A 13,727-nucleotide genomic window follows, 5' to 3' on the forward strand; every position below is an offset into this window, starting at 1 on the left:
GGTGACTAATCTAGTTGCTCCTCCATCTGGAAGGACTATTACTGTGATAGGAGCAACTGGAAGAAGTGCTGAAAGACCGGTTCTTAAAAGTCGACTCTGTACATTGGGAGGCCACGTAGTAAAACACCAATTCCTTTATATGCCTGAATGTCCAGTCCAATTGCTGGGACGTGATATGCTATCCAAATTACAAGCGCAGATTACGTTCCTACCAGATGGAACAACATCTTTAAAGTTTAATGGACCTTCAGGTATTATGACTTTATCCGTACCAAAGGAAGAAGAGTGGCGACTTTATACAGTGTTGACTAGCCAAAACCCTAGGAGTGATGAGACATTGTTTAACATACCAGGAGTTTGGGCAGAGAACAACCCACCAGGACTGGCCCGCAATATTCCACCTATAAAAATTGAACTTAAACATGGGGTTTATCCAGTGAGCCTGAGACAATATCACATCCCGCAGAAGGCTAAGAAGAACATACAATCCTACCTGGATAAGTTCATACGGTATGGTATCCTAAAATTCTGTACTTCCCCCTGGAACACCCCATTGCTGCCTGTTCAAAAGCCCGGCACAGATGAGTATCGACCTGTGCAGGACTTAAGAGCAGTCAATGATGCGGTTGTTAGCATACATCCAGTTGTACCCAATCCATATAACCTGCTTGCTTTAATTCCGGGCGGGGCTACTTACTTCACAGTCTTAGATCTCAAAGATGCCTTCTTTTGCCTCCGAATTGCCGCAGAAAGTCAATGTATTTTCGCTTTCCAATGGGAGAACGCTGTAACGGGCTCAAAACGCCAAATGACTTGGACAAGACTGCCCCAAGGGTTTAAAAATTCACCTACCCTATTTGGTTCAGCCCTAAGTCAAGATCTATTGGATTTCGAGTCCATCCCAGGAGAGTGTGTATTGTTACAATATGTAGATGACTTGTTGATAGCAGCAGTTACAAAAGAAATCTGTCAGCAAGCAACGCACGATCTACTACACATTCTCTGGAAGGCAGGATACAAGGTGTCTAGAAAGAAGGCTCAGTTGTGTTTGCCAACTGTCAAGTATCTAGGATTCCATATCTCTGAAGGTCAAAGAATTATGGGGCCAGAGAGAAAAGAAGCTGTCTGCCAAATACCAATACCCAAGAATAGAAGACAAGTGCGAGAATTCTTGGGGGCAGCAGGCTTCTGTAGGATATGGATTCCCAGTTATGCGATACTAGCAAAACCTCTGTACGCAGCTATCAAAGGTACAGAGCACGACCCCTTCTTATGGACCCAAGAACAGCAAACGGCATTTGAAGATGTGAAGAAGGCTTTGATGAGTGCCCCAGCATTAGGTCTACCTGATCACACACGACCATTCTACTTATATGTACACGAGCAAAGAAGAATGGCTGTGGGAGTATTGACACAGTACTTGGGATCATGGCAAAGACCTGTTGCCTACATGTCTAAGCAACTGGATGCAGTGGCCAGCGGACTTCCACCTTGTCTAAGAGCCGTAGCTGCAGCCGCCCTGCTAGTAGCTGAAGCCGATAAACTCACTCTGGGTCAAGAACTTTATGTACGAGTCCCACATGCAGTACAGACGTTGTTGGATTACAAAGGAAATCATTGGTTTAGTAACAGCCGTATGACCAAGTATCAAGCAATGTTGTGTGAAAACCCAAGAGTGCATTTAGAGACTGTAAACACCTTAAATCCAGCTACCCTTTTGCCACAACCTACTGAAAGTCAACATGATTGTTTGGAAGTAATGGATGAAGTATTCTCAAGTAGACCAGATCTTCGTGATTTTCCCATCCAGAACCCCGATGTTCAATATTACACCGACGGCAGTAGTTATGTGAAAGAAGGGATCCGCTATGCAGGATATGCAGTGACAACAATAGACAAGGTGATAGAAGCTCGGCCACTGGCGAAAGGAACATCAGCACAAAAGGCAGAATTAATAGCACTAACACGAGCGTTACAATTGGCTGAAGGTTTAAGAGTAAATATCTATACGGACTCTAAGTATGCGTTTTTAACCACTCATGCCCACGGAGCTTTGTATAAAGAAAGAGGACTACTGAATTCAGAAGGCAAAGAAATCAAGTACGCAGCTGAAATCCTACAACTATTGGAAGCAGTGTGGGAGCCGAAAGAAGTCGGTATCATACATTGTCGAGCGCATCTGAGAGGAGATGGTGATGTAACCAAGGGAAATCGGATGGCAGATAGTGCAGCTAAGCGTGCTGCTGAATCAGGAAGACAGGAGTATGTAGGGCATATAGCTGCTCTTATACCAACTCCACTGTCCCAATGGACTCCAGTTTATACAGCTCAAGAAGAGGAGTGGTTAAAGACTGAACCGGGAAAGTATCTGGAGAACAAGTGGTATCAGCTAGAAGATGGAAGAATAGTTATACCAGCATCGCTAGCGGTAGAAATTGTCCAAAATTATCACAACGGGACACATTCTGGGAGAGACAGTACTGAAGAATCTCTTAGAAAACATTTCTACATACCAAGATTGTCCAACTTGACTCAGGCCATTGTACGCAGATGTGTAACGTGTGCTAAGAATAATGCAAGACAAGGACCAGTAAAGCCACCAGGAGTTCAGTTTATGGGGGGACTCCCCATGTCCGATCTACAAATAGACTTTACAGTGATGCCTAAATCGGGTGGACATCGTTACCTGTTGGTAATTGTGTGCACCTATTCAGGCTGGGTAGAAGCATGTCCTACTCGTACAGAGAAAGCAGGAGAAGTTGTAAGATTCCTGCTACGAGAAATAATACCCCGATATGGACTACCCTGTTCTATAGGATCGGACAATGGTCCAGCTTTTGTTCATCAGTGCCTACAACAACTGACTCATATGCTTGGTATAAAGTGGAGGCTTCATACTGCATATAGACCCCAGAGTTCTGGTAAGGTAGAGAGAATGAATAGAACTATAAAGAACCAGTTGGCTAAAATGTGTCAGGAAACCCAACTTAAGTGGAACGTTCTCTTACCCATAGCTTTATTGCGAATCCGCAGTACCCCTACCAGAAGGATGGGCCTCTCTCCTTTTGAAATCGTGTATGGGCGACCACCTCCCGTACTTGGTAACTTAAGGGGGGACTTGAGTCAGTTGGGAGAAGGAATTACCCGGCAGCAGGTTGTAGAGTTGGGTAAAACTATGGAGGAGGTACAGAAATGGGTACAAGATAGATTACCTGTGAATATTTATCCCCCTGTTCATAGTTACCATCCAGGAGACCAAGTGTGGATTAAAGAGTGGAATACTGTACCGTTAGGGCCCAAGTGGAGAGGTCCTTATGTTGTTCTTTTGTCTACCCCTACAGCGATAAAAGTAGCCGAAGTAACTCCGTGGATACATCACTCCAGGGTTAAACCAGCAGCAGTCGATTCTTGGCAAATTACAGCAGATCCAGAGAATCCCTGCAAGATCCGGTTGAAACGCACTACTCAGTCGGAGTAACGAGGAATTATTGTGGATTACAAATTTTATTGTTACAGGTGTGAGTGAGAAGGCCATAATAAAGCCTGTCCGCTTACCATCACATAGTGTATAAGCCAGGAAAGTCTCGAAGGGACACCTGTGAAGACGAGCAGAACTCCATTCCCTGCAGCCCTCACATCCTGGAAGCTGAGGTTCCATCGCACGGACGAAGACTGAGGATGACGGCGAAAGATGTGCTTTTGATTGTGTTTATTTACATGTGTTTTTATATTCAGGAAGGTAGAGGTACCGACACTCCTAGCTGTGAGGTATGCATTAAGACTACGAGAACAGGTAACCATATTTCCCAAACCCTAATTTGGCATTCACAATACGAATGTAAAGGAGATGTATCGAGATGTAGATACTTAAATATAGATTATAGTGTGTGCCATTTAGGAGTAGGAGAACCTAAGTGCTTCAGTCCGGAGTATCAGCCTCGTACAATTTGGTTGACTCTCAGGAATGGAGATCCTCAGGGGACCCTAATTAATAAAACGGTGTTAGAATCCGTACATTCTTCGGGTGTTCTGCTATTTGATGCATGTAAGGCGATATCAAGTGGTAGAAAACCGTGGAATGTATGTGGGGATCTTAGATGGGAGAGGACGTATGGGTCTAACGATAAATATATTTGTCCCAGTAGCAAAAATAAATATGTGAGTCCTAGATGCCCAAATAAAGACTATAACTTTTGTCCATATTGGTCTTGTGTGGGGTGGGCGACTTGGGGACAGACAGTAGACAAAGACATGATAGTGACTAAGTTGCCGACTAGCCCTTATTGTAAGTCTATGGAATGCAACCCAGTCCATATACTCATTAATAACCCCGACAAGTTCTTAGATAAGTATGGAAATTTATTTGGGTTTCAAATATACGGGACGGGTTTAGATCCTGGGACATTATTGTTTATAGGAATAGAGACTGATACGGTATCCTCCCAGACTCATCAAGTATACCATTCCTTTTACGAAGAGATGAGTATAGATAATAAGATCCCCCATAATGCTAAAAACCTGTTCATCGATTTAGCTGAAAGTATTGCCGGTAGTCTTAATGTTACCAACTGCTATGTGTGTGGAGGTACTAACATGGGAGACCAATGGCCTTGGGAAGCAAAGGAGGTAATGTCCGGTTCTGAGGCAGTTGACCAATTAATATCTACACAAGCCGATTATCATATGAGTGTTAGAGGTAAATTTGAGTGGAGATTAAAGACCTCCATCATAGGTTATGTTTGCATAGCAAGGAAAGGAATAATGTATAATACTTCTGTAGGAGAATTAACTTGTCTAGGGCAAAAAGCTTATGATGATGATACAAAGAATACAACTTGGTGGTCGGCTTCAAATGTCTCAGAACCATCTAACCCGTTTGCTAGATATGCCAATTTAAAGGATGTGTGGTTTGATCTATCCATCACATCTACTTGGAGAGCCCCAGCAAATTTGTACTGGATCTGTGGTAAGAAAGCCTATTCGGAGTTGCCACAGGACTGGGAAGGGGCATGTGTGTTGGGTATGCTCAAACCATCCTTCTTCTTGTTACCGATTGAAACAGGTGAGACTTTAGGTGTTAAAGTGTATGATGTGAATCATAGGAAGAAAAGGGGACCCATAGAGATAGGCGCCTGGGAAGATGATGAATGGCCTCCCCAGCGTATTATAGATTACTATGGGCCAGCCACGTGGGCAGAAGATGGTACCTTTGGTTATAGAACCCCAATTTATATGCTCAACCGTATTATAAGATTACAGGCGGTGGTTGAGATTATTACTAATGAGACCTCACAAGCACTCAATCTTCTAGCGAAGCATAACACCAGGATGAGGACAGCAGTGTACCAAAATAGATTAGCCTTGGATTACCTTTTGGCAGTAGAGGGAGGTGTATGTGGGAAGTTTAACCTGAGCAATTGCTGTCTTCAAATAGATGACGAAGGGCAAGCAATAGCTGAGCTTACTAGCCATATGGTTAAACTAGCGCATGTGCCTACTCAGGTATGGAAAGGGTACAATCCAAGTAGTTGGTTTGGTAGCTGGTATGAGTGGTTTGGAGGGCTTAAGGCAGTGGTAGGTGGAGTCCTACTGATTTTACTGTTGTGTCTACTCCTACCGTGTCTTATACCCTTAGTAGTTAGGTCTGTGCAAAGCCTGATAGGAAGTATAGCAGAGAGGAAGGCTGCTGCACAGATAATGGCGATATATAAGTATAAGGCTCTAGATCAGGGAGAACCAATGCAAGAAGATGAATGTTGAAGATTCACATCATAAGATAAGTCTGGTCAGGTTCATGGTAACCTGAGGTATATGCAAACCAAGGTTAAGTGATGCCTCAAGTAATTGTGAAATATCAGAGGCATCAAAGGGGGGAATGTGATGTAATTCCAGTAAAATACAAGTTTAGCAGGCTAAGATTGCCACAAGGCATATGTATGTATATGTGTTTGTAGTATCAGTTGGTTAATTACACGTAGCTAAGATACTGTCATCACTGTACTGACCAGGTGCAGGAATGTAAGAACTGGAATTACGCGTCCCTCTCCTTTGTATCAGATGAGCCACGTGGTTAGACCGGATGGATGAGTTTAGACTCTATTCATTAAATAGGTTAAGGGTATGTGTGGGTGTAGTTAATTGTGGGAGGAGCTACAGTGCTATATAAGGAATGTACTCTATGTATTCAGTACTCAGACTTTGCTGTATTTTGGTGACGCTAGTCCCTCTGAGTCCCGATCGGTGATCCAATAAAGAATCTCTTCCTTCCTGAAGAAACCTGTGTCCATCTCTCTGTGCTTGGCTTCCGTCAGTTTCTCCGGTATCAATAATACAGGCAGGGGCTGTGGGGGCTGTCAGAGCTGTAACTTACCTCTCCTGCAGCTCCTGTCAGCTCCTTCCTCCTCCGCGCCGTCCGTTCAGCACCTCTCGCAAGACTTACAGTGGGAGCTGACAGAAGAGCTGACCGGACGGCGTGGAGGAGAAGGGAGCTGACAGGAGCTGCAGGAGAGGTAAGTTACAGCTCTGACAGCCCCCATCCCCCCCCCTCCCACTGAACTGCCAATGCCACTGGACCACCAGGGAAGGATAGCCCCCCTCCCTGCCATTACGACGATGATATTTTAAGTAAAAGTGACGTTTTTTGAATTTTTCACAAACAAACGGCACTTTTATGGACTATATTATTGTTGCAATATGTTTTACTGTTTTAAAACACTAATTGTGTTTAGTGAAGTCTCCTGAGAATAACAGTAACCCCCATGTACAGGTTTTATGGTGTTTTGGAAAGTTAGAGAGTCACATATAAGGCTTGCGTTTCATTTTTTTGACATTGAAATTTGCCAGATTAGTTGTGTTGCCTTTGAGAGCGTATGGTAGCCCAGGAATAAGAATTACCCCCATGATGGCATACCATTTGCAAAAGTAGACAACCCAAGGTATTGCAAATGGGGTATGTCCAGTCATTTTTAGTAGCCACTTAGTCACAAACACTGGGCAAATATAAGTTTTTTGCTTTTTTCACACAAAAACAAATATGAACGCTAACTTTGGCCAGTATTTGTGACTAAGTGGCTACTAAAAAAGACTAAACATACCCCACGTTAAATACCTTGGGTTGTCTACTTTTTCAAATGGTATGCCATTATGGGGGTAATTCTCATTCCTGGGCTACCACACCGTCTCAAAAGGAAACATTACTAATCTGGCAAATTTCAATTTGAAAATGGAAGGTTCTATATTTGACCCTGTAACTTTCCAAAACACCATAAAACCTGTTAATGAGGGGTACTGTTGTACTCGTGAGACATTGCTGATTACAAATATGTGCATTTTTGTGCAGTAAAACCTAACAGTATTATGACATTTACAGCTAAAATGTGAGGCGGAACTACAAATTAAAAAAAAAAAAAAAAATATATATATATATATATATATACACATTTCTCACAGTTTTTTAATTTTATTCACAATAAATTATGTTTCTTATATAAATATTTGATATGAAATGAAAGCCCTGTTTCTCCTGAACAAAATGATATATAATAAGTGTGGGTGCATTTAATATGAAAGAGGTTAATTACGGTTGGACATATAGCGCAAATTCCAGTTTTTGTTTACGTTTTGTTTTGATCAGAACGTGTACTATTGACTCCGTCCTGAAGGGGTTAAATCACTTTGTTTCTGTTTATGCAGCCCTAGCCACACCTCCCCTGGCTATGATTGACAGAGCCTGCATGAAAAAAAAAATTGTTTCACTTTCAAACAGATGTAATTTACCTTAAATAATTGTATCTCAATCTCTAAATTGAACTTTAATCACATACAGGAGGCTCTTGCAAGGTCTAGAAAGCTATTCACATAGCAGGGGATAAGAAAATCTTAATTAAACAGAACTTGCAATAAAGAAAGCCTAATTAGGGCTCTCTTTACAGGAAGTGTTTATGGAAGGCTGTGCAAGTCACATGCAGGGAGGTGTGACTAGGGTTCATAAACAAAGGGATTTAACTCCTAAATGGCAGAGGATTGAGCAGTGAGGCTGCAGGGGCATGTTCTATACAACAAAACTGCTTCATTAAGCTAAAGTTGTTCAGGTGACTATAGTGTCCCTTTAAGCAAGTTCACAATGACACACATTAGTCCTAGCCCAAGGGGAAGTTACATAGATTTTAACACTGATTTAGCTTCAAAACTAGCTGCATTGAGCCAACAAACCAGGAAGTAACATGACCTGTTGTCTGCTTGAAAGTCAAGGGGGCGGCAAGGTTAATTTAGAAAAAAGTGTAAATTTCTATTGAAATTTGCACTTTTTGCAAAATGATAAAAAGAGGACACACTCTTCACACACCGCTTTTCAGCAAGCAAAAGTGGTTTAGGGATCTGGGTTGACCATTAAAGCACCTGCTTTTTTCATTGGCACCCAATTCCTACCAGACCAACCAGATCCTACAATGTCTGTTAAAATATAAACTCTTACATGCAAGAGTTTTCTTTTGCAGTTTCGCCGATTATTCAAAATCTGAATTTGCTCATTGTAATGAGCCACAGAAACAGCCGTTGCCGTATATATAAAGCACAATACTCTGTTATTTTCCTCCATGTTAGAGCGTTTCAGAGCCATACTGAACAGATAATGTCCATTTAGTCCCATACAACCTCTGACAGAGCATCTTGGAGAAGTAGCTTGGATTATCTGGGATGGCAGACGTCATTAAACCCAACCATAAACCAAAGCAATATTTTCAATACAGGTGTGAGTACAATCCTGGGGCATTGGGACTTTATTCCCTTTAAAATGAATAGAAACACACAACAACCACCTATTGTCACTGAATTTGTATGTGCAGTATTTTTAACACTGTAGACTTAAGATTCTAGGTTTGGGGTACCCAAAATCATGTGAATTAGTCCACAGGACCTGAAACCCATATCCCCAACCCCATTTCACCAAATACGACTCCCAACCCTACATATCCTTAAGCCAAACCTGGCAACCTCACTTTCAAATTCTTTTTTTCCTGGTGGTTGAATGATAATGTAGCTATACGAATGCAGCATCATTGCACAGTCATCCAATTTAAGAGACATTGAAAATTGTGCCTTTTAAATGGTGATATTCTAAAATTGTTTACATTGAGACATAGCCCTCAGAAGATACTGCCTTTATGATTTTAATTATTTGAAATAGTTCCTGGGAACATGCAGTACTTTGTGTACCTTATTCATATAGTGGAATGTTAGGAATCCTACAGGAATTTGATAGCTATATGTAAAAAGAACTTTAGGTTTTATTTGCATTAACATACTCAACACAGCGAGATAAGACACATACTAAAAGGTTCACTTGATATCGGAGAAGTACAACATATAAAAAAAAATAATAATAATAATAAAATTAAAAAAAACACACAAAACAACCTGATAAAAAAAATATATATATTTTTTAAATTAAGTAATAACCTTTACAAATGACTTTGAAAACAATGCATAATTTTCAGTAAATAATGAATTGTGCAACCATAACAGAATCACCTTACCCCAATAAATATCCACCTATTCTACACAAACGTAGTATATCTTTGTGGTAAATATATTAAAACCTGTTTTATGCAAGTCAGTTGTCATTAACACAATTCCTAACATAGAATACAGACTCTTTAGCTAGAACAGCAAGTGGGGAGAACCTACCTTGATTGTTTCTACCTTCCTTTGCCTTCTTTCCTTGGATATCTATTAAAATGAGACTCTAATGAAGACCGTACATTACGCTCTATATAAATCAGACATGCTACCGAAGCCTGGGGATGAATTTAATAAACAAAGGCAGCTTTAATAATTCAGGCTCTCACATACAACAGCCGATGCGCCTGTCAGAAGCACTCTGTGGAGAGGGGGGAGATTTCCACAGCCTCTCACAGGCTTTGCATGTTTTAAAAGGACATCGCTGGCTCCTGAACGCTCGATGTGTACCGCTCATTACCAGCATCAGACACAGCCAACCATGAACAAAAGTTTCAGAACATTGGTATTCATGTTGGTATTAAATACACTTAAAATCTCACTCTCACTGGATGTCTGAGACTGCACATCTTGTCACGCAAAGGGTTACACAAATGATCAGTAGGGCGCTCCACTCCAGCCAAATTATGCAAATAATTCCGAAGCTTTGCAGTGCACGGTTTGTGTAGGTGTCTTCTTACAAGGCAGAGCTCACATGTGATTTCACTAAACTTCGAATTGTAGTTAATTAAAAGCTAGATGGCAAAATTAAGGCAATGATAGCCGATTTTAAAATACTCTCTATTGTCACAACTTGGTTTTGTAGCTATAGTGTGTGTGGTCACTAAATAGTATATTTAAAACGACAAACTATAGCTACAAAACCAAGTTGTGACAATAGAATATCTAAAAATCTGCTATCACTGCCTTAATTGAGATGGAGATAGAGCTATAGAGATACAGACCATTTGACAACAAAGTACTTAAATAACAGGGACAAAAGATAAAGAAGGCACTGCTCAAATGAGTTTACAATCTAGTAACCAAAACAAAAATCATATTTTATACATACATATTAAAAAAATGCATTACATAAAATAGGTCCATATATGCCTATGGAAAATAAGTGCAGAATTAATAATTTAGAGACAGGGAGCGAAAAAAAAAAAAAAAACCTCCAATGACAATTCTAAAATATAAGACAGGGCTGGGAAAGATTATATGTTTGAGAATATGTTTGTCTAGCAGGTAACCTCACACAGTTTATTAATTAATCTTCACATTGTAGCAATTTGCAATCCTAACGGAAAGTTGTTCTTTTTTACTTTCTTTAAAAACATTTTTTTTTTTTTTTTTTTAAATGGCAGATTACAATATATAAATAAATAGAAAAAATAGGCCATCTCTGCTATCGTCACAGAACATCCATTTTAACCTCACTTTTGCCATTCCTATTTTATAGTTGGAAGACGTATTAAAAGAATCAGTTACGATGGCAAGTGCCCTGCTGTATCCTGTTCATACAGATCTTACTACATTTGCTTCAATATACCCCTCCTAACTAAGATGTGTGGAGTTGCGGTGGATCCTTCTACAACAGAAGTCTAACAGTTTGCTAGGGAGCTGAAAGCTCGATGACAGGACATTTTATGCTAAGCAGACAAGTAGTACAAGTCCAAGGGCCTGATAAATGAGGCTGTCTCACACCTAATAGATGCACATTCATTCTGGATATTTACATAATAGATACTATTGATGAGCATTCGAGAATAACCTTGCATCATTAGTTGTGCAGTGTCAGAGCTCTGCAATCAGAGATACCATTGTACCATCGCAACTAATGGCACATCCATAATGGCATGGCATGATAAACAGCAGTATATGTACTATTGGCCAAGGACAACATTGCCCTTGGAGACATGGCCTACAAGTGATTCTCGAATTCTGGGGAAGAACATTTGTTTAGAGGAAGATATTTTATTAAAGTGGATTAGATTTGACAATACAGCTGCAGCCACACAAAGCAAAAGGCTGAGTTAAATGTAATAAAACTAATCCATTACAAAACAGTACAACTATGTGTGACAAATTGTGTTCAGTTGGCAACCTACCAGCATAATGCCATTTAAAAACTGCAAACAAAAAGAAAAAGGTATAGGCCATTTCATCTGAGCAAGATTTAGTTCAGGAAGATTTATAAGCAACATCTGCAAGTTTGGCCCCATGATCTACTGTCCTCCACCTCCTCTTGCCAAGGTTATACTGCTTTTATTTAAAGGGCCAGTTGGACAGATACTCTGACTGCATTAACTAGCACTTGATCCAGTGTCTGAATGTCACCACTGTATCCTTGCATAAGTGCAAGAGTATATAACAGAGGTCTATAGAAGATTGTAGGGGAAAGTGTAGGAAGATGCATTTTCTCATCAACCATTATTCACGATGATGGCCAGGAAAGTGGCTGGCAATGCATTTAATATTATTATTGCTGGTATTTAGAGTGCCAACATATCCCGAAGAACTGCACAATAAAGGAAAAAGTAAACATACACAGATCAGTACAAAAAAAAAAAAAAAAAAAAAAAAGGTCAAGAGGACCCTGATCCAGAGAGCTTTACAATTTGTGAAAACAGAACATTGATCGTTATACAGAATATAAAAAAAACAAAACAATGAACACATTGATACAAAAGGAATAGAGGGCCCTACCGACGAGTTTACATTTTTGTAACTGCAGTACTTTTATTAAAAAAAAAATAATTAATGCAAGATGACTCGCAAGCTTGCCATCAAAAAGTAATAACGGGGAGTTGAGACTTGAGGTTACAAGGGGTTCTTTGAAGTGGATGGCCAGAAATCTGAAGACGTATAAATACGGAGTAGCTTGTGAGGCAGTTTAAACAGTTCTCCTAGAGCACAAAAACATTACTATTTAAAAGTTTTTTTAGGCAAATAGAGAGGAAGGTTTGAATGGTTTTATTAACAAACTGATTGTATTTAGCTACAACTTTCACTTTACAAAATCAAACAAGGAGTAATATAAAAAATTAGAAATTGCCAACAAAAGAGCAGTATTTAAGGGTTAAGGTGGCCCAATCAATTTAAACCATGAAGGTAGAACACTGCCATTTTGCAAAAATGTCAAGGTTTACCTTAAAGGATTCAATACACCTCCAGGGGCAGTTACACTGACAACCACTGGAGGCGCTTCCGCTGCCCTGATAGCATAAGGTGACATGGAAAGCACTGATTCAATGCTTTCCTATAGGGAAGTTTGGAAGCACGTGTGGCACTCACCGTGCATGCACATTATGTTCCCAATGCTCCTCTATCAGGATTTGGACAGGTCGCCTCCATAAGGCCGCCAGAGGGGTGAGGTAAGTAGCGTCAAGGGTCTTGGTTTTATAGCACACGGTGGTGGATGGGGACCTATATACCTAGGGACAGGCACACTAAAGCGTTTAGAATACAGGCTTGTATTGATAAAACTATTTTCACACAAAATATTAATTATTCAAACCAAATTTATAGGATATGTGGATGATTGAACAAGCTTTAAAAAGCATTAGGCATTTTTTCTCTCCTGCTCAGAGGAGGGACTGTCATGATCACACTCAGCATGTCGTGAATTATCCAAAAATATGTTACTGCACATATGGGAGACATTTTACCTTGACCGAGAGAGACAATAAGCCAGAAATTGTGGCTTTCTAAAAATAGTTTGCTTTTTTAAATAGAATTAAAAAGTCCTTTACTCTCCCTATCTATTTTGCCTTTATGGTAAATATTTGATGATGCAAGTCACCCCAGGTGAAGCAGTAATTTAAGGTTAGAACTTTACCAGTTCCCAAGGGGGTATGATAAATAATCAGTTACATTTAGGAGTGTGCATCTGGTTACCAGTACCAGATTTAAAATGCGTTATAGAAGATGAAGAATTTTGCTCTATAAACTAAAGTGGAAACATTTAGGTTTGTGGTTGCAGAGCTGTGAGAAGCAGAGAATAGCAGGACACTGGGGCTACATGATTTGGAGACAGCACATGAACATGACGTACCCAATGCATTTTTTTTTTTTTTTAATTCTTTATTTTGTTGTGCAGGAGGGTACAAGATATCAACAGACGCCACAACAGCGTATTGCAGGGTTAACATACATTAGGTAGTGGCATGAGAATTTGCACATTTTTATAATTTTAACCAGCTTAAGTAAACGATTACCAATGCAATATT

The 13,727-nt window shown here is 40.1% G+C and overlaps 1 protein-coding gene across 3 annotated transcripts in view; it reads right to left on the minus strand.

Moving 5' to 3' along the window:
* The window catches only part of GLCE (glucuronic acid epimerase), an 89,611-nt gene that overhangs the window by 38,000 nt on the left and 37,884 nt on the right, over window positions 1–13,727 (minus strand). The window contains exon 1 of one of the 3 annotated variants that reach the window (XM_063448723.1): window positions 9,685–9,778. The exons of the other annotated variants lie outside the window; for them this stretch is intronic. The gene's annotated coding sequence lies outside the window, so the exon portion shown is untranslated. Of the gene's footprint in view, window positions 1–9,684; window positions 9,779–13,727 lie in introns of those variants that run through there. 3 annotated transcript variants of the gene reach the window in all.

Source organism: Pelobates fuscus, chromosome 3 (assembly GCF_036172605.1).
Source record: "Pelobates fuscus isolate aPelFus1 chromosome 3, aPelFus1.pri, whole genome shotgun sequence".
Lineage (NCBI taxonomy): Eukaryota > Metazoa > Chordata > Amphibia > Anura > Pelobatidae > Pelobates > Pelobates fuscus.